Here is a 21378-nt window from a genome sequence, read left to right as displayed (position 1 = left end):
TTCGGCCAAGTGTTTATTATTATTTTCGGTTTCGGTTTCGGCCACAAATTTTCATTTCGGTGCATCACTACAGGAGGAAAATGCAGGGCAGGATACCTAAATATCAAAGAAGTGGTGAACCTCGGAATGGGAAGGGTCTTGGAGGGCGACAGCAAAAGTGTAATTTTTGTTTATGTGTAAGTTTTGTTAAATGTATATCTTTAATTTGCTAGAGGTACCATTGGACTGTACTTACAATACTGTCGTGTGTTATTTTGTACTGATTTTGGACCTTATAAGAAGAGAGATGCAAAGAGAGAATGGTGTGGGTTGGGATCGGGGGGGGGGGGGGGGGGGTTAAGTCTGTTAAGTCAAAATTTGTTGTGAAATGTCCTTTATAACATTATCCTGTGTGTGAATAAAAAAGCAATAAAGATATTGTCAAAAAAAAAAATTAAATTAAATAAAACGATCACATGCAGACAGAAGAAATGCACCAACACGAACATGGACGTTCAGGTGGAGACACTCACTCACTTCAGTCCCAGCCGACGCTAACCCTGACCAACAGACACATGGTGAAGCTTCGAAATAAATGATTAATTTTTAATTTAAATGAATCAACTCAAAATTGAAACTCATGTATACAGGACTCTGGTCCTGTTCATAACCACATCCTTGGACAACAGGACTCTAGTGCGTGTGTTTGCTTGGGTGGACGGATTGTTCCTACAGAGACCACCAACCAAGACTTGATGTGCAGCAACAGCTGAGACTACCGGCTGCAGTTGGCTGGCGGTTAGGGTGGGAACCGGAATTCCCCCCCCAGGAGTTGTTAGCCTCACAGAACCAAGCCCCCCTCCCCCAAATTAAATAATTTATCAGTCTAAATTTACTTTGAAACACTATCACAGGTCACAGTCAGAGCGTCTGAAGCCCAACGCTGAAGAGACCTTTCCTCTCATCATCTCAACACAGACGCTCTGCAGCTATTTTTACAAGATAACAGCTTTTTATTTTTACAACATGACTCATTTCACAGGAGTGGGAGTCAGTGGGCTTGCAAACGGGACAGCTTTGACTCAGCGCCATAAATAACACAGGTTTTCTTCTGACTTATATGTGGCACGATAATCTTACACCATAGTGTTGTCACTTGTTTTAAATTTATTTCATTTTGAATTTTCTTTAATATAATTCAAAAAACACTTTGCTAACTAGGCCTGTTTCTGAGGTTCCTGCTCTAAAATTACATCTGATTTAAAACGAGTTTATCTTAGCAACAACAAGGACAATGCTAATAACTCTGGCTTCAAAGAGGAATAGTTAGAGAGAGCTCTCTTTCATCTCTTTTGGTCTAAGCGTCTATTAGTCAATTATTTTACGTGTGATCAGAAGATTGATTTATTCTGTCTTACAGAAACCAGTCTCTCAGTGAAGTTTTAGCGACAGTTTTGATGAGCTTCTTACTCTCGGCTTAACTCAGACGGTGTGGAGATCACAAGAACCAGTTCTCTTTGTTGTGGTCTATCGACCAGTTTGTCCTCACTCTGAGTAATGAAAGAAACACTCTAGAAATCCATTGTAGAACATCGCACCATTTAATGGACAAAGATTGATGTTCCTGTTGTGCAACAGAGTGTTTTTAGAGGTTTTGCAGGAGGAATGTTTAGATGGACTTTTGCTACATTTAGTTATATCTGTGTCCGAATCAGAGTCGACTTTATTCACCAAGTACGTGGACGCACACGAGGAATTCTTTGGGGGCAGTCAAAAAGACTGTGTGGGGGGTGAGAGGACTCCTTTATGATGTTGCCCACCTGTTTTGAGTCCTGGGGGAGTACAGGTCTTGGATAGAGGACAAGGAGACCCTAATTATGTGTTCAGCAGTTCTCACTGTGTGGCAGTCTGGTTATGTCCTGCTTGGTGGCAGCTCCAAACCATACAGCTATCAACTCCACCGTCTGGAGTGTTTTCAGCTCCAGGCTGTTCTGACTGCACCAGAGCACCAGCCGATCCACTTCCCGTCGATAACGTGAACCAGAGCTGGGTAGAGTAGCCAAAAATGGGACTCAAGTAAAAGTACTGTTACTTAATATGACTCAAGTAGAAGTAAAAAGTAGTCATCCAAATAAAATGAGTAAAAGTAAAAAAGTACTTGGTGAAAAAAACTACTCAAGTACTGAGTAACTGTTGCGTAATGTCTGATTTATTTTTAACACAACCATTCAAACAGACAAAAGTACAAAATAATCATCTTCAGGCAAATTAAATAAATAAAATAATAAAATAAATTAAAATGTATAAAAAATAGCTTAAATTAAAATAATCTTAAGGTAAATGCAAGTACTTTAATGAATAAAAAAATAACAGAATAAAAAAATAAATTAAGCACAAGTAGCACACAATTTCAAGCCTTTGTACTTTTCTTTTTTAACCAGGCAGAACTAGAACAAGCTCATGAACTCATAGAAACTCTGTGTGTGTTTGAGTCTGTGTAAATGTGACAAAACATGCAAAAACAAACATTTGTCCCAAAGAATCACTCAGTGATGTCATGAGATTGACGCGTACGTGGATAAAAGGGATAAAAGAAAAGTAACAGCTCAACGTAGCCTAATGTAGCGGAGTAAGAGGAACAGTTTCTCCTTCACAAATGTACTCAAGTAAAAGTAAAAAGTATAGTGATTCAGAACTACTCCTAAAAGTACAACATTTCCCAAAACTTACTCAAGTAAATGTAACGGAGTAAATGTAACTCGTTACTACCCACCTCTGACGTGAACATTAGTAAGGTGTGCGTCCTTATTTTAATCCTCGTATCAAGAACTGAAACCAGGTATCTGTTTTTGAGGAAGCTGGATAATTCTACTCTAATCTGGCTCTGTCATCTCACAAATCTGAACCACATATTTTAAAACTCTCAAAGATGTAAACATCTACATCTGCTAGCTTCCCATCTCCTGAGTATGCTGTGGTACAAGGTACAGGTCTTCATACACAGCCCTGGCTCCATAAAGTGATTGTGGAGCAGTGGAGGAAGGGGGGGACTAGTTCTCTGTGTTTTGCTGATGTTTGGTTTAAAATATCAACAGACATGACAACATCCAGAAATCCCTTAGGAGTTTTGAGTTGGTGGTCACTTTAATAATGACACACTCTTCATTTATCCCTCACAAAAGCGTCAAATATGGCATAAAAGATGTCAAATTGGCACCAGCAGATTTGTCTGAGCTGGTGGGGAAGCTGAAAAACATGAATTCAGTCCTCATGTGAGCGATGGGAGCATCCTAATGTCGGATGTAGGATGATTTTTTTCCATGGAAAGTGCACTGCAGCTTTCTTTTCTTTAGATTTATTAAATATCTCTTTTCCACGGTCACTGCAGATGTCTCTGCTCCGAGGACCGACTCTTTTTCTCTACGATAGTAACCCACCACCTCTGATTGAGTCACAAGCCCGCCCGCCAATGTGACCTCCAAACCTCCGGCCAGCTTTGAAGGCATCGCCGTTAGGGTTTTTTACCTTCATCTGCTAACTTCATTACAGATGAACTGAGACGAGCAGCTTCATCCCCGGATTTTAGTTCGTCACCTCTGTAGCAAACCCAACGTAAGAAATCAAGCTGAGAATCCTCTAAACTGCTGCAAATGAAAGAAGACGACAGTCGGAGACAGACGAGCCAGTGTGGTTTTGTCTCTGTAGAAATGGTTGTGGTATGGAGAGTCTGATAAAATGAAAGCAGAGCTTTAAATAAGGAAACCCCCAGGTGCCTTCATTTTTCTGTTCCCCGAACAGTCATAAGTGTTTTTGTCCTTTGATTCGCGAAAGAATGTTATGTGGTCGCTTAAGTTTGAAGATTCCTAGTCTTGTAAAACTCTGGCGTTACTTTTCATGTGAGACAGGCTCAGGCATTTAGAAAAGAAAAAAGAAAAAAGGTTTTGCCAAATCGTCAGTATTAAATACATTTTTATTTGAGAGGCAGAAAAAAGCCTAGGCTACTGCCCCTGCAACCCGACCCCGGATAAGCAGTAGAAGGATGGATGGAGGCAGAATAAAGAATGAGATGACGAGTCAGTTAACGGAGCTGCGTTCACATTCCGGGAGTTAAAAGTCCCAGGGCTCGCCAACGTCAAATCTCTGTTTCTCTTTTGCCTTCTGTCAATCCCGAAGACATACAGGCCACGCCCCCTGTGGTTCCACAAAAGGAAGTACTTTTTTTTTTTTAAACGACTGTCTGCGTGTCTTAATAATACAACGACTTGGTAAAACCTTTATCTATGAGATATATATGCACTTTAATCTTGCATCAGATGTTAGTTTTCTTAAAGTGTGTGAGTGTGTTTGAAACTGAATGTGTTCTTTACCAGTCCTCTTTAACAGTCTGATCTAAGATATTTTATCTACATTTGAATTCCTGATTCTGACAGAGAAGACTAAAAATCACCGATGTGAAACATGAAAGGACAAGACTGATAGAAAGACAGTGATGGGTGCAGTGTGTGTAGTGTGGCGATTACTGTAGTGTTGGTTGGATGTGTCTTAGTGGTGAAATATGTTGCAGAAAGACAAGTAAGACAAACAGACATGAAAAGAAAAGGACTAACAAGAGAGTGTTTGTGCTACACCAACCCGCTGCAGACACAGAATGTTTTCTTCTAACGCCACTTGTACAGTCTCATCACACACAACAACCGAATAAAGTTTGTTCTTCAATAGTGTGCTAGGTGTTTGCGTAGTGCTAGTTAGCACTAGGTTCTAGCACAATACAAGGCAAACAACAGCAACAAAAACCTCTAGCTTCATAAATACACCGAAGATCAAGGAGGTCTCCATGGAAAGGGACGGACTAACGGACAAACCACATGATAAGAAGAACGGAATCAAGGTAAGAATAATAATTAAGGGGTAATTAGTCCAATGCTTTTAACCCATCACTAGTTAGACAGCAGTGGGCAGCAGCACCCAGGGAGCAGTTGGGATTAAGGGCCTTGCTCAGGGGCCCAAAGTGGCTCACTTTGGTTACAATCCCAGGTCTTGAACCAGACCCAAGCCCAACTCTGTAGCTACTAGGCTAATGATTTATAACACATAAAGATACGTAAATTAATAACATATTTCAAAGTGCTACATGGTTGAAATTGACAAAAATTCAAATAAAACATGGAGCAGAAGCAGATCTTAAAGGCCTTTTTGAAAGCAGATAAAATCTGTGGGCCTTTGGAAGGGAGTTCCACAGGTGGGGGGCAGAAAGTCTGTATCTCCCATAGTCCCCAACTTAGTTCTGGGGGTGTGGAGAAAGTTCCTTTTTACCGAATTGAGGTTCTGAGATTACGTCTGTAGCCTGATGAGTTCTTTGAGATAAATTGGAGCATTGCCATGAAAGCACTGGTGAGGCAGGAGAGTCTTGTATTGAATTCTGGAGGACATGAGGAGCCAGTGCAGGGATTTGAGGATGGATGTAATGTGCTCATGCTCAAGGTGTTATACGGAGGCACGGTAAGTGATCCAACGATCCTCCAGTCCATGTGTGGAAGATGGTTAATGTTCTGTATTTTAAAGCAGCCTTTTTTACCTCTATGTTCTACGTAGAAATGTACAATGTTCCTCATCCACACAGACGCTGCACTTTGTTTCATGCACTGATGTTTATGACGGGGGCCGGTGTGGGGGTCCAGCCTGAGAACGCCTCGATGGCAGAACTGGGGTCAACTCACCAACCTTCCAGTAGGAGGGTGGCCGACTACTGATCCACGTCTGCTAACATAACAACTCTTAAACTCTTGTGTCTTTGCTGGAATTCCAACAGTTGTATTTTCAGTTTAACGTTATTGTAACTCAAATGAAGATCAGATCATTTTTGATGGAAAATCAATGCAGAAAACCTGTAAATTCCAGCAGGCTGGCTGACGTGTGACTTCCCACAGATAAAACACAAGTGACAAAATTGAAAACTATAAAATACACAAGTCCAGCCATAAACTGGTCATGAGAAGTGTACGACCTAACTGGAGTCAGTGCATCTTCTTTGTTATGATCCGTCTCCTCTCCACAATAACCAGCGATGCAAAGATGTGTGGACGAGTGGATCCGGACTGTACCAGACACACAGGAGGAGGACAGAGGAGACGTTTCTCACAACAGGAAGTCAGGCTTGGTTACAGTGACTGCTAATGGGATGAGCATGAGTCCTGTCCTGGAGGGGAGGGACTTTGAAGTTGTGGAAAGAAGACCAGCTGAGAGATACTGAGGCCTCCCTCTGCAGGAAATGAACAGGTTTTGTGTGAAAACAAACGAGGGAGAGGTGTGTCGGTGTTTGGTTAATCTGCAGTAGCAGCAGAGGGAAGCTGAGGGGTTTCAGAGGATCAGGGGACTTCCTGCAGTCCCAGGACAACGCCCCTGTCTGGTATCATGTTGACTCGCACCTGCACACAGGTGCCGTCGGTCCCCAGCCCCCGGGAGCTTCTGATCAAGAATATCATATACCACGTAGTCGAGTCTGAGAGAGTAAGTGACGCAAGAACTACCACACTTCAAATAAAAGTTCTGTCTGGAGTCCGAACAAACAAGAACACAACACCGCCGGTTTGACTCGTGTTTCTGAAGGTCTTACATGTTAAGAGTTTTGTTCTGAGGCGGGATAAGGATGAGACCACCACACAAAAGAAGGTTTCTCCCAGTCCACACCATGGACCCAGATCTACAGCTGCTTTACCAACCACTAGGGTCTGGATCCAGATTTTCGGATCCTCTACCGACTACTAGGGTCTGGATCCAACAGTAGGTGAATCTCCTTTGACCTCTATTCTGAAATGTTTCACTTCAAAGAGGAAATAAACATATTAACACTGTGGTACAAAACCAGTTTTTGTCTTCATAGTTCGATTTCAGCTAAAATTTAAGGATGAACCATCCATTTCTTCCCCAAAATGCCAGACCACAACCAAAGGTCGCTATAACTCAACAGAAAACAGAACGTGTGGTGAAGGAAGCCTCTGTGTTAGCATTCTCTAAAAGCTTCAGACAGACAACCTCTCCAGTTTAGACTTCTCCAGACTGCGCTGTAACGTAAACAAGGATCCTGATTGTTAGACTTAAGCTCTGCTTTCAGTTCCATCTTCCACTTGTAGGTGGATTATTGACTTCTTGTCTGACAGGAGGCAACACGTCAAGCTGGGGAAACATGTCTCCGTCTTCTGGGCCATCAGCACTGGACCCTCTAAAGGCTCTGATCTTCTACCCATCAGTCGGGCTCCAGAAGTTTGTGGATCACACAACCCTCATTGGACTTATCTCTGATGGAGATGAGTCTGGTTACAGATTGTTCACCTGATGTCCACATAAATTATAAAATACTTTACTTGACAATAAAAAATATTCTGATTCTGATTATTGACCCTTTCTGAAATGGTATTATGTCCTCAATGAAAAGATACCTGCTGTTTTAGATCACAATCACTTCCAACGGCCACCATCCCCCTAACAGACCAACTGTAAACACAAAATCCTCCTCTGAACAGATGGAGGAGGTCTACAACTACAAATACGTCCGTGTAGAAGCTTCTGCAGTTGCAACCGGACCTCCCGTTTCAAACGTCATCTTGCCGTTGACCTCAGAACTCACCACTGGGTCAGTCAACTAGGACAAGCTGTCTGCCCCCTAACTAAGCCTGATCCTGAGACCCTTCCGGACCAACCCACAACCAGTCACGGTGGTCCGTTAGTGAAACTAGCAACACAACAAAACGCGTTCCCTTTAAAATATTCATGACTAGGGATGGGAATCGAGAGCCGGTTCTTGTTCAGAACTGGTTCCCAGTCTTTCAATTCCTTGGAATCCCTTGCATATTTTACAAACGATTCCCTTTTCGATTCCAGTGAGCATGAATGACGTCATCACGCATAGACATGACATCCAAGCGATACAGACGTCACGACAACAGGCTAACTTGCAATACTTGCTAAGTGAATATTTCGTCAAAGGGAGGAAATACCACCAACATGCAAAAATAATTGCGCACACAGCAGCAATAACAATCAAGGAATGTTGCATTTTCCAGCAGCATCAGCAACGTTAGCATGTTCTTGGCTAATAATACTGCAGTTAACTAATGAACTAGTGAACACTCCCTATCATATTAGTGCCATTTGCCTCATTGTTTTCCTTTTTGTCCAAATGGGAAGCGATAAGGGAATTGTTAAAGAACCGAATCGGTAAGCAGAATCGAAAATGGAATTGGAATCGTAAAAATCCCATCAATTCCCATCCCTATTCATGACTATGTTCTGTTGGGTCCAACATCGAAGCCAACGTAAAAAGAAAAGTTGCTGCACATCAGCAGAGTTTTGCAGCCACCCGAGGAGGTCCAGGGGTGTTGGAGTAAACCCCACATAAGGGCGGGACTGACTTCCATCATCACAGAAACTACACTTTCTGGAATGCTGCAGCACATGAGGACACCTGGATATTATCCTAAAGTACATTTAAAAAAAAACATTATTTAGATGTTGATGAATTACATCAATCAGAACCAACCAAATTTTAGTGACATGTTACACTCATATTAAAAAAAAAAACTACATAAGGGATGATTTTAATCGGTTCTTGGCTGTAAATAAAATTTGAATTTTTGTTCAGTTTAGTAAATGTTGGCATAGGATACGGCAGTTACTAAACTGCCCAATTTTGGCAGGTTAGTAAATGTTCTATATCCGGTCTCATACAGGCATCATAGCACTGGGAGCTCCCGCAGAAAGACTCCCGTTGCTATAGGAACCAGCAGGACTTGTACTGGCATGGAACCACTTCTCCCAGTGTCCCTCTGTAACTGGGACCAGTTCAGCAGGTCCAGAAGGATCCTCATGGTGACCTAAATCAGCTGACGGTCCAGTGTTTTTCCTGGACCAGCAGGTCGGCTTGGTCCCTGAAGACACACGTCCTCCAAACTCTTCCATGTATGTTGTTGTATTGTGTAATCACGCAGCCATTTAAAGGACATTCATGTGACTTGCTCTTAATCAATATGATCATAAACTTTTTTTCCTTCTTAGTGAGGATGAGAGTTCATTTAATTTCATGGGATGGATTTCTGTGTTCTCACAACCGATCACTCACTGTGTGTGTTCATATCTCCATGTGACATAAATACGGAAAACCCATCAATTTACTTTGGATTTAGTTTATTATATTATATCATTATATCGTTATCAAATCCCTCTACGCTTCAGGAGATCTAGAGTCACATATTTCGGTGAAAAAAGCGAGTTTCACTACTTTATAGTACAGCTCTGTCAACTGACAGCGCATGGGCTTTTGCGTGGTGGTTCACACAAATCCACGCAAAGTGGATTTTACTCCGTCCTGACGTACGTGAAACATGACACGTGCAACTTTTTCATGCGTATCCACGGTAAGTACATGAGGCCCCGGATTTTTCTTTTGAGGAAACATCAACGGATGGATGGATGGACGGACTGTAGATGGCTGGCGGATACATCCGTGGGTGCAAGGAGGGTTGAGGGGTGGGGGTGAAGAGCTGAATGAACGGCTGACAGATCAATCTGCAAGCCGTCTTGGAGACATCTTTGAGTTTACTTCCTGTGGCATTAACAAGCCTCTGAAGTGCTGCGTTTACAGACTGTTGGACGTTTTAGTGTTGATCTTCGCCTGCAGGGACAACTCTGATCTTTACAACCAAAAACTTCACTGATTCTGAGAGTACAGAGACTAACCAGTAATATACGGACCTACAGACACCAAACTCGCTCCACTGGCACAAAGATCAGGCTAGTCATCAATTAGTCATTTCTCCTTCTGGAAAATCCACACACAGAGTTCTGGGGTCTTAATGTGAGAAATCACTATTTTTATAGCGAATAATTCTACAAAGTTAATCAAGTTTGATGAGCTCAATTAGACATTTGCTAAGGGAAGAAAAATAAAAACAGAACACTCAAATCCTCACTGAGCTAGCAGACGAAGAACAAAAAAATAAACCAACTTAACTTTCAACAATTCAACTTCATTTACATCTTTAGTGTTTCACCTTCTACAAGAATCACAAGACTGAGACAAATCACAATCATCATCATCACAAACAGGCATTTCTTCATTCTGATTGGACGATCCCCGAGGTGACGTGGATTTGTGTCTACTGATTCTATTGGCTGCGAAGATCACCATTATCTCTGGATTTTTCCAAAAACAAATACAAAATACAAATACAATACAATACAAATACAAATACAAATACCGCAAAGAATAACCTGTAATGGAAACACCCAGAGTTAACAAGAAAACTGTCAATTTTCACTAAAACCTTTTTTTTTTGCTTTCATGTTGTGGTTTTTCAGATGTGTCAATAATCACGTTTATTGCTAAAGTGCAAAGAAACACTTTTTTCCCCATTTACACGCCGTTTGCATCACTGGGTGTGATGTATTTCAAACAGTGAGTGTGTGTTATTGTGTGCTGCGTTGACATGGGCAAACACCCCGACCCCCCAGCAGCTTTGATCCAACAGGTTGAGCAAAACGAAGCCACTGTGTGAAATGTGGTGGTCAGGCGACAGCCGGCCTCTGCAGGACCCAGGACGGGGTTGACGGGGATCCGGATGTGTATTCACACACATTCAGCACACTGCTGTCAACACCAACCAATCCTCAGCTGTGGTGACAAACACCCTCCACCACAACATCCGCTCACTGCACTTTTCATGCTCGTCACCTGCTTTTGTGTTTGTTTGCATATTAAAAGAGAAAAAAGATGACTGGCGTGTTACAAAAGAACAGCATCAGTAGTTTCTGCTCTGTATCGTTTCCATTCTGGACCCAATCACCGGATGGAGTTATTGGACTGGATCACCGCAGGAAAACATCCTTCACATCTAAAAAAAAAAACCCCCAACTGAAAGTGGAGTAAGGCCAACATTTCCTGACCCAGACCGGCTGTGGAAGCTCAGGTCTCAAGCCGACACCGTTCCCGGTGAGGCCCGATACTAACAAGGCGTACCTGCAGCACGCAGGGCTCCTGGCACGGAGCTGGAATTCCTGAACGCTCCACCAAGCGACCACTTGGCTCCACATCCTTCTGACTAACCAGCCAAAACAGGCAGGCTAATAAAACCACCCGCTGATGAGCAGTTAATGCTCCAGAACTAATTACAACGTGCATGCACGCCCCACACGCACACACACACACACACACACATTTAATACTTGCCTATGACAATTTCCACGCTGAAACTGAAAACATTTACGCATTGATCAGCAAAAGGAAAATAAGCTTCTGGAATCATTTAGACGTCCCAAAATTTTACAAGCAAATGACAAAATTTACATTTCAAACACTTTGTATAAACTCCTTGCTGTCGATTACCATTTCAGAGATTCCTGCCCTAAACTGACACGTCTGGTGCAAAAATAGTTGAATTCAAATCTAATTTCTAAATAAAGGAAACGCGTGAGATCCCAGCAGAAGTGTAAAACTAAGTGCACATCTTATCAGAGCGGCGTGAATGACAATAAAAGGCGGAAATATGTCAAACTTCCACTTTCGGAGCTCATATCTGTTTGAATTCGTGTCGTCAAAAACCTGAAAAATAGCACTCCTCACAAGTTCTTGGACCGAGACCCATGCTCCTGCTGTGGAACAGGTACCTTTTAGACCAGGGGTCGGCAACCCAAAATGTTGAAAGAGCCGTATTGGACCAAAAAACACAAAAAACAAATATGTCTGGAGCCGCAAAAAATGAAAAGTCTTGTATAAGCCTGAATGAAGGAAACACATGCTGTATGTAGCTATATTAGTTATAAGTGGGGGAAGATTTTTTTTTTCATTATACACTTAAAAAAAAAAAAGGCGAAATGTCGAGAAAAAAGTCGAAATGTCGAGAAAAAAAGTCAAAATGTCGAGAAAAAAAGTCAAAATGTCGAGATTAAAAAGGAAGAAAAAAAGAGAAAAAGGAAAAAAGAAAAAATAAGAAAAAAAAGGAAAAAAAGAAGAAAAAAAAAAGAAAAGAAGATCAAACATTTTTGAAAAAGCTCCAGGAGCCACCAGGGCGGCGCTAAAGAGCTGCATGCAGCTCTAGAGCCGCGGGTTGCCAACCCCCGTTTTAAAGAAGAATTTTTAGACAGACATAAACTGCTCCTGCAACAAATCACACATCTCAGGAACAGCGTGATGCATTTGGATGACTGACACCTCCACGAAATCTTCACAGCCAACAGAATCAATGGGCACAACTCCTTACCACTTCAGCGATTATCCAATCAGATTGAAGAAGATATTGAAGGAGAGTGCATGATTCCTAGATGGAGATGCCCGTGGTTAGATTCCTCCAGAAACACAGATAAGCTGAGAAATGACTGGAAACAGGTTTTGTAGGATTAAAGCTTTTTCCTAGCCTTTTACTCTGGTTCCGGGTTGATGGCTGGGAACGGCTGAGCTTCCTCCACAGCAACAGTCAGGAAAGTGTACTAACTAAACTCTACTAACCAACGCCAGCAACCCAAGTCCAGTCTACCTATTCCGGGTGTGCTTTCTCAACGCTAAGAATAGCCCCTCTCTGACTAAGCCAGGCTCTTCAAACACCCACAATGGTGTTACAAACATGCATGAACAGCTGTTGATACAGTAGTGAGGTCCTGTTGATGTCTCAACCTGCAAGAGCTCAGACTGAGGAGAGGGCAGCTTAAAGGATCTGAATCTCACCTCCTCTGTGATAAAACCTGCTTATTCCACAACATGAACATCATCTTCCCCCTCCTGTCCTGTAAAAAGACAACCCTTGTTTCCACTAAATCTCTTCCTCCTCACGGGAGGAAGCAATGCTTCTTATAACAGGAGAATTCCAGCCTGTTTTCTGGATGATACTGGTTTCTGATACTTGTTTCTGGGCTTGTTCTAGGGGAGGTGGAGGGAGATAAAGATGGAGCAAAAACAAAGCTGGTCTCACATAACACGATTCAGAGCTTTTGGACAAGCAGATTTTCTGAGTTATTGAAGACCAAATTCAACATTTGGGTTTGCAGATATGAGCTCACAGGACTCACACTGCAGGAGGTCTGCAGCAGCTTCTGGGAGACGTTCAGGTAAAAAAGACAGTTAATGCCGATTCAGATCACGGGAAGAAAAAACTGAATTTTTCCAAGAGTTAAGATTCTTACTTAAAATAAATTCTCATAAAGATGTAATAGTGTCCTGAAACATCTTCACGAACCCCAAATCCCAGAAAGCAGCTCAAAGTGCAGTAGTTTAAATGCCAGGGCTGTATGTGGCACTGCTGCGCTGCACAAACATCAAAGTCAAAGTCATGGCCAGATTCGTCGGCGTACAACCTGTATACAAAAGCGCTGCAAGAAGCCACCAGGCTAGTTCGTAAAGTACTAGTCACCAGACTAACAGGTGAAGTAAACAAGCGTTGAAACATGCTAGTCACCGGGCTAACAGGTGAAGTAAAGCAGTTAAATGTACTAGTCACTAGACTAACAAGTGAAGTAAACACAAGGGCTGAAACGTACTAGTCACCGGGCTAATTGAAGTAAACCATCAGTGAAACGTACTAGTCACCAGACTAACAGGTGAATTAAACCGCCGCTGAAACTTACTAGTCATCGGGCTAATAGTTGAAGTAAACTAGCGCTGAAACGTACTAGTCACCGGGCTCCGAAGTAAACAAGCGCTGAAACGTACTAGTCACCGGGCTAACAGGTGAAGTAAACAAGTGGTGAAACGTACTAGCCACCGGGCTAATAGTTGAAGTACACAAGCGGTGAAACGTACTAGTCACCGGGCTAACAGGTGAAGTACACAAGCGTTGAAACATGCTAGTCACCGGGCTAACAGGTGAAGTACACAAGCGTTGAAACATGCTAGTCACCGGGCTAACAGGTGAAGTAAAGCAGTTAAATGTACTAGTCACTAGACTAACAAGTGAAGTAAACACAAGCACTGAAACGTACTAGCCACCGGGCTAATAGTTGAAGTAAACAAGTGGTGAAACGTACTAGTCACCGGGCTAACAGGTGAAGTAAACCATCAGTGAAACGTACTAGTCACCGGGCTAACAGGTGAAGCAAACAAGCGGTCAAACGTACTAGTCACCGGGCTAACAGGTGAAGTAAACCATCAGTGAAACGTACTAGTCACCGGGCTAACAGGTGAAGCAAACAAGCAGTGAAACGTACTAGTCACCGGGCTCCGAAGTAAACAAGCGCTGAAACGTACTAGTCACCGGGCTAACAGGTGAAGTAAACAAGCGGTCAAACGTACTAGTCACCGGGCTAACAGGTGAATTAAATAAGCGCTGAAACGTACTAGTCACTGGGCTAATTGAAGTAAACCACCAGTGAAACGTACTAGTCACCGGGCTAATAGTTGAAGTACACAAGCAGTGAAATGTACTAGTCACGGGCTAACAGGTGAAGTAAACCACCAGTGAAACGTACTAGTCACCGGGCTAATAGTTGAAGTACACAAGCAGTGAAATGTACTAGTCACCGGGCTAACAGGTGAAGTAAAGACATAATATAGCTACATAGTTTTGCCGTGGTTGGTTACATTAGAAAATGTCACTTTGGGACCAGATCCAGAGACCAAGGCTGTCCGCAAGACCGGACCAAGACCGTCTTGTGGTTCACATCAAGCCCACTGACCCTGCTCAGAGGACTGAAGCATGGTGAAGCAAACGTGGGTGGAATCATGAGGAGTGGGGGTGTCACCTCCCTCCACAACACGCCTCCATTTTCATTGACACTATACCCAACTGTAACCCCCCCCACACACACACACACACACACACACACACACACACACACACACACACACACACACACACACACACACACACACACACACACACACACACACACACACACACACACACACACACACACACACACACACACACACACACACACACACACACACACACACACACCATGGGAGGGACAATGGCCACGGTTACATGATGTTTTTTCATTCAGAATTACTTATTCCGAATTAAATTATTCCGAATTAAACTATTTTCCTTCGAGTTTACATGGAAATAGTAATTCCGAATTGAGGTTTACATGGAAAACATGTTTGTTCGGCTTTATCCAATTCCTCTTAAGGTCTGGGGGTTGGGAATGGTTCTGATTGGATAGCGGGGCGGACCGCAAGTTACGTCTACCGGAAGAAAAACAAACTTAGCCGCTACAACTTGGAAAAGCTCACAATTTTTATGTTTCTTGCCATCTGTTCTTTTAATGATTACCAGGTCCTCCAAGCTATTTATTAAATAAATGGTCTCTGCTCTTGACCAGCGTTAACTGCGTGCTGCCATCTTGAAACTTTATTTCCAAAACAAGCCCAGCGCGGAATATAAGCGTCATGGAGACAGACGGGCGAGGGAACGAGCAGCGCAGAAAGACCGGGATTAATGCCCCGTTCCATTTGTCCTCGGAAGTCAGAATTTCCAAGCTCCGAATTTTCAACTGGAACGCCCCTCGAAGTGGGATTTCCTACTCGGAAAGTCGGAGAATCTTCACCACCCTCGAGTTAAAGGAGCTTGAGGCTGGATTGAGGCAGGATTTATGAAAAAAATTCGTATACGTTTTAAGTTTTCTAGAAATAATGTCAGATGAAGCATTCCAAACCCAAAAGAATGAGCCCTCTAGTGTATCTCTCCATTGCCTTGAACAGGCTGTGTGCTGCAAAATGTGCTGCAATTCGGTCCCGAATTTCCCGCGCTGGGCTGCGGATGTGACGTCACATGACGCTGCATGTGCGTTCTCCCCGTTCTCCCGTGCCGGCTTCACTGTTGGCTGCAGTAGCCCCGACGGCCGTCGTGGTGAAGGGTGGCGCTAGAGAGTCTCATTTCTTAAAAGGAGCCCCATGCTCCTTTAACATTCCAAGATGGCTGCCCCGGCTGTAAACAGTAAGTAGAAGAGATCTGTGCTCCTTTCTGTTTCCCTGTTCATCCACCGTGTTTGAAAGTTGCAGAAGGACCGCATATTTGTCCAGAAGTTGCTTGTATTCGGAGAAGGCAAGCGCTAGAACAGCGTTCGTGGACATCTTGTTTTCCGACTTTGTAACTGGAACGCTGATAACTCGGCTGTGACGCCATTCCCAGTTCCGACTTCTGAGGTAAATGGAACGCAGCATAATTTAAAGTGGAATGAGTATGATCGCGGAATTATTCTATTCAGATTTAAAATCGGAATAAACCAGCCATTTTATTCGGAATTAAATTTAATTCGGAATAGCCATTTTCATTCGGAATTAGGTGTTTACATGGTAATTTTTACTCATTTTAAATCGGATTTAATTTTAATTCTGAATTAAACTTCCCATGTAAACGCACTGATCCCCCCAACCAACCCAACACACCATGGGAGGGACAATGATTGTCATTTATGGGGAGGTCCAAGGTTCACCTGAGCTTACCTGCCACTACCTGTACAGAAATGAAAAAGGAAAAAAGGAAAGGAAGGAATGTTGGAAGGAGGGCAGCAGGATCTGCTCGGGCTGCTTGACTCCTTCCTTCCACGGGGATACCGTGGTGGAGCCAGATATTCTCTACTGTGGACGTGCACTTTCCCTTTCCACAAACACGCAGGCGCTTTGCTGCAGCAGCAGCTCCGGGTCCACGCACGTCAACACCAGTGATTCCCCCGAATAAAACACCTCCACCCACCGTGAAGCGTCCAGGCTCCGTCCCCGGCTCCGTGCTCCGTCCCCGGTCCGTCCCCGCCTGTGCCGGGTGTATTCCCCGCCTGTGCCGGGTGTATCCCCCCGCTCCTCTCGGAGCTCCGCCGGGGCTCCGAGCGCCTCCTTCCTCTCCCCCCGCGTCACGGCTGCTCTCCTTATCCAGACAAAGTCACAGCCGCGGAGGATTTCTCAAAAAGCAGAAATTATTGTGTCAAACCCGCATCCAGATAGACGAGAACCAGTTCGGAAACTGAACCAGCTCCAGGAGCAGATCTGTCGTGGAAAAAAAAAAATGTGGAAGAAAATGTGAAAGGCAGCTGGAAAATCCCTGGTTTTCTTGTGTCTTTCCGCTGCTGCTTCCGGAGCCAGCGACGTGGCCGCGACTCCCCGTTATAATGCTGCTGCTGTTACTGTTACTGCTGTTACTGCTGCTGGACCGCCGGGCTGCAGGACAGATCCGTCCCGAGACGCCCAGATCATACACGCAAATGTCCGCTGCGAGGCTGAAGGATGAACCCCCCCCTGGAGGAGGAGGAGGGACGAGGGAGGGACGGAATTCTTTAAATTACTCCACCCACCACCCCCCGACACACACACACACACACACACACACACACACACACACACACACACACACACACACACACACACACACCGGTCCACAGTCCAAATAATCTCCTGGAAATCTGTTTAATTATTATTATTATTATTATTATTATTATTATTATTATTATTATTATTATTATTATTATTATTATTATTATTTATTTATTTATTTTTTTTGTTTACTTTACTTTACTTTATTTATTTCTCAGGACAATGCACATTGATGAACATACATATGTAAATGTGCCAGATTGTAGCACAAGGCTAGTTTCCATATGTGGTCCAATATAGGCAGGTAAGGTGTTAAAAGCAGAAAAGGTAAAAATGCAATAAGAAAAAGAAAACAGAAACAAAGACAAGTACAATTAGTAAAATGAGAATGATAAAAAAGTAGTAGGTAGGAGGAGGCTCAAACACACATTAGGTGTGTGTACACATTTGTTGACCTCTGAGCCACATTTTATTTATTCATTTATATATTATTACATTCTTGTGATTGTTTCTGATTTGGTGGCATATATTTGAATGTAGAATCAGAATCAATCTTTATTGTTAATCTTTAACATACAAATCCATTGTTTATAAAATCCCATGTTATGAAATGTTATGATTTGGTTTATTATAAAATAATGCAAATAATGTATAAAGTTAGATTAAAGTTACTCCCTGTCTGTGTACAACGGTTTTTCTCAATACATGAGTCAAAATATAATTTGTTTGTAAATTTGTTGTACAAAAAGCTAGAAAAGAGACTAAAAGGAGACGTATATCTGTTGTGGGAGTTAAACTATGGAATGACGCTAACCTAGATTTACCAATGTGCAGCTGATTTTCGGTTTACAAAAAAAAGATTTGTAGAACAATCTTTCAAAGCTACAAATGTTAATATTTATTTGTTTTTGTTTGTTGCTGTTCTCTGATATTTATATATATATATATATATATATATATATATATATATATATATATATATAAAGTCTTTACTATTATATATGTAAACCTTATTGGCCCTCCTTTTCTGATTTAGTTTTGCTATTGTTTGTTTGTTTGTAGGACAGGCATTAATATAACCACTATGCTTCTGCCTGTGCTTTTTCAGTCACTATTCGATAATGTTTGTGTTTAATGTTTGTAGTGTGATGTGACTGAATAAAGAATTTCAATCAAAAACTGTCACATCATATTACAAGTTACATGGGTGAAAATCTTGGTTGTGCAGGTCCATCATTGCAGTTAAAAAGATAGAGAGACAAAAAAACAAAGTGCGTAGTGCATGAATAATCTACATAATACAGTATGTGAAATGAAAAAAGAGGAAAATAAATAAATAGTCTTGGGCCTATGTGTATAATATAAGAATCTCTATTAACAAGAGACACGTTCAGTTCAGTCCAGTCTGTCACCAGAACTAGGTCTTGTTCAGCAGTCTATTTGCTGACAGATAAAAACTGTTCAGGAATCTGGTGGTGTTGCTCTTTATGCACCGGTACTGCTCTGACTGAGACTGACTGAGACGGACTGAGGTTGGATGTGAACCCACTTGGTTATATGTAGACTGGTTGGAGTGAAAGTGACTGTGACTGTGGTTGGAGTGAAAGTGACTTGGTTGGATGTAGACTATGTAGAATATGTGCTTCAATGAATTATGTGATGGCACTAAAACGTTCAGTTTCAGCACACTAAAATACCAAGATCACCTCCATTACTGTCCTTTGTCATGGTGAATTGCGTATTGGACCTCCACCGATGATGGTTTTTATAGTCGTGGTCAGCAGACTCAGAGTCGACTGAAACACCTTTCCAAACACTGAACACTCCAAGTTTCTTAACTCAGAGATCGTCAACTCCAAGTTAGTTTTTAGACTCTTGGAGGTTCAACAAACCTCGTTTTTTTTTTGTTATTAATTATTTTATTTATGTATGTGACATTTAATAGTTGAAAACCGATCAACATAATATTCTTTTTTCCATACATAATATGTTTATATGACACACAAAAACCAAAATAAAATACAAATCAATCATCACCCCCACCCTCCCTCCCTCCTCCCCTGGCTCGGACCAATCAAATTACGTAATGCATAATTATTTTGTATCACCTTTGCCTTGTGTCAATATATACGCAGACATAGCACCTATACATTTAGGCAAATATACCACATATAAATACACATCAATACACCAATCCGAAGAAGAGCACCTTATGAGGTCAAGTACAGTTTTAAAACATGTTTTGGACCACCTCCGCGAATTGAGACCATTTATTAAGGTTCTTCTCTCTCGCACCATCGAGAGTTCCATATACACAATATCTAAAAAAAAAGGTGAGAGCCCATTGTTGGAATGTTAAAGTATGAGGAGTTTTCCATCTCATAGCCACAATTTTCTTTGCTGCTGTTAATCCCGCAAGAAAGATGCGTTCTTGTGTACAGATCAAATGCAACTGGGATATATCATTTAATAAAAAAATGGTAGGGGATGGTGTAATGTTAATAGTAAAAAGTAATGAGAGTTTAGAAGCAACCATCCTCCAAAACTCCAAAACTCCTTGGCATTCCCAAATCATATGAAAAAAAGTACCAATTTCATTGGAGGTACACAGAGTACAGTATGGAGTATTTAATAATTTCATCGCACATAACCTTCGAGGAGTTAGATAAGTTCTATGTACGTAGTTTAAATGAATTAATTGATGGTCTGGGTTTCCTAGAGATGAGTAAGATATTTGACCAGATGTTATTCCAATTAAAATCTAAATCCAAGTCTGGAATATCGCTCCTCCACCGAGCATCCACAGTTAGGGGCATATAGCCGGACTTCTAAATTAATATAACAAGGAAACCAGACCTTTAGATCTACTTGCTTTGCAGATGCGCTCATGTATAGGGTCTATTGTAAGGGCAGAGGTTCAACAAAACTCATTTGTGAAACAGGCCCCAGGCGTTTAAAGGCCTAGTATTTACTCTGTTTTCTCACCGTTTCCAAGCAGCAGACCTGTGGAATTCTGGGAGGTGTCAATTCCTGACACACCTGTGCAAACGTGCTGTGTGACGTCCACATGAGCTGCATTGGTATGATATCTTCATAGTAAGAGGTTTTGGTTTTCAGGACTGATGGTCTTCATACATAGTTTAGACTTCAACAGATGTTTCTTTGATGGCGTCGTCACACAATGCTGAAATGAACGGTGGTAACGAGGACGTCCTGAAAGCCTCACTTACTCTTACGCCAGTGGTGCCTTCTTGACATGGGGACTCTTCAGCAGGTTGTGAGGCATACATCCTTCCAATCATCTACATGGTCCTTTGAAGGTAACTGTCTGAACCAAAATCCCTTGGCCTCCTTTCAGGGAGCCACCGACCGAGGGATTCCATAACCAAACAAGTGGATGTAATCTCTGCAGCGAGTTCCCGGTCTGCCAGAGGCCTCCTCCTGCTGAGACATGTCAGGAATAGCTCTGCTGGAAGGCGCCTGACAGGAATCCCAACCAGATGTCCAGACCTGCTCAGCTGACTCCTTTAGATGAGCGGATCAGTGACTCTGATCTTCCCATACAACCTCTAAGGCCGAGTCCCGAGACACTTCAAAGGCACCCCTGTTTGGCCAACTGGTTTTCATGACCTAATTATTTCAGTCAAGAAAATCTCCAGTCATCCACATTGATCTTTGTCTTTTTGGTTTTTTTAACTGTTATACCTGATATATGAAATAATTAATAGAAAATCCCATAGTTTTATCATCAGTGGTTATTATACAGTATACTATAATTAAAATACACCCATTTCTGTTAACAATTTTGCAATAATGTTTTGTATCATTATGAATACAATAAATAATTATTATTTTTCATTCATTTTGATTGTGGATATTATGTCACTGATGGTGTTAGAATTTCTGTTGGGATAACTTTCTATTTTATTTTGAAAATCATCTTCCGTGTGACTACAGAGCCCCCTAGGGGAAATGGGGAGTTTTATTCTTTTGCATTCTCTCACAATAAGTTTTAGGTTTCCTACAATAAGTTCTATGTTCTCATACAATATGTTTTATGTTCTCTCACAAGTTTTGCATTCTCTTGCAAAAAGGTGAAATGGTTAAAT

General features: G+C 42.1%; 1 protein-coding gene across 1 annotated transcript in view; it reads right to left on the bottom strand.

Moving 5' to 3' along the window:
* LOC133448980 (dystroglycan 1-like) overlaps window positions 1-16893 on the bottom strand; it is a 55840-nt gene extending 38947 nt beyond the window's left edge. Inside the window, exon 1 of the mRNA XM_061728023.1 lies at window positions 16659-16893. The gene's annotated coding sequence lies outside the window, so the exon portion shown is untranslated. The remainder of the gene's footprint in view (window positions 1-16658) is intronic.
* Window positions 16894-21378: the final 4485 nt, after the last annotated feature.

This window comes from Cololabis saira, chromosome 8 (assembly GCF_033807715.1).
Source record: "Cololabis saira isolate AMF1-May2022 chromosome 8, fColSai1.1, whole genome shotgun sequence".
Lineage (NCBI taxonomy): Eukaryota > Metazoa > Chordata > Actinopteri > Beloniformes > Belonidae > Cololabis > Cololabis saira.
This window is presented reverse-complemented; position numbering and strand designations above follow the sequence as displayed.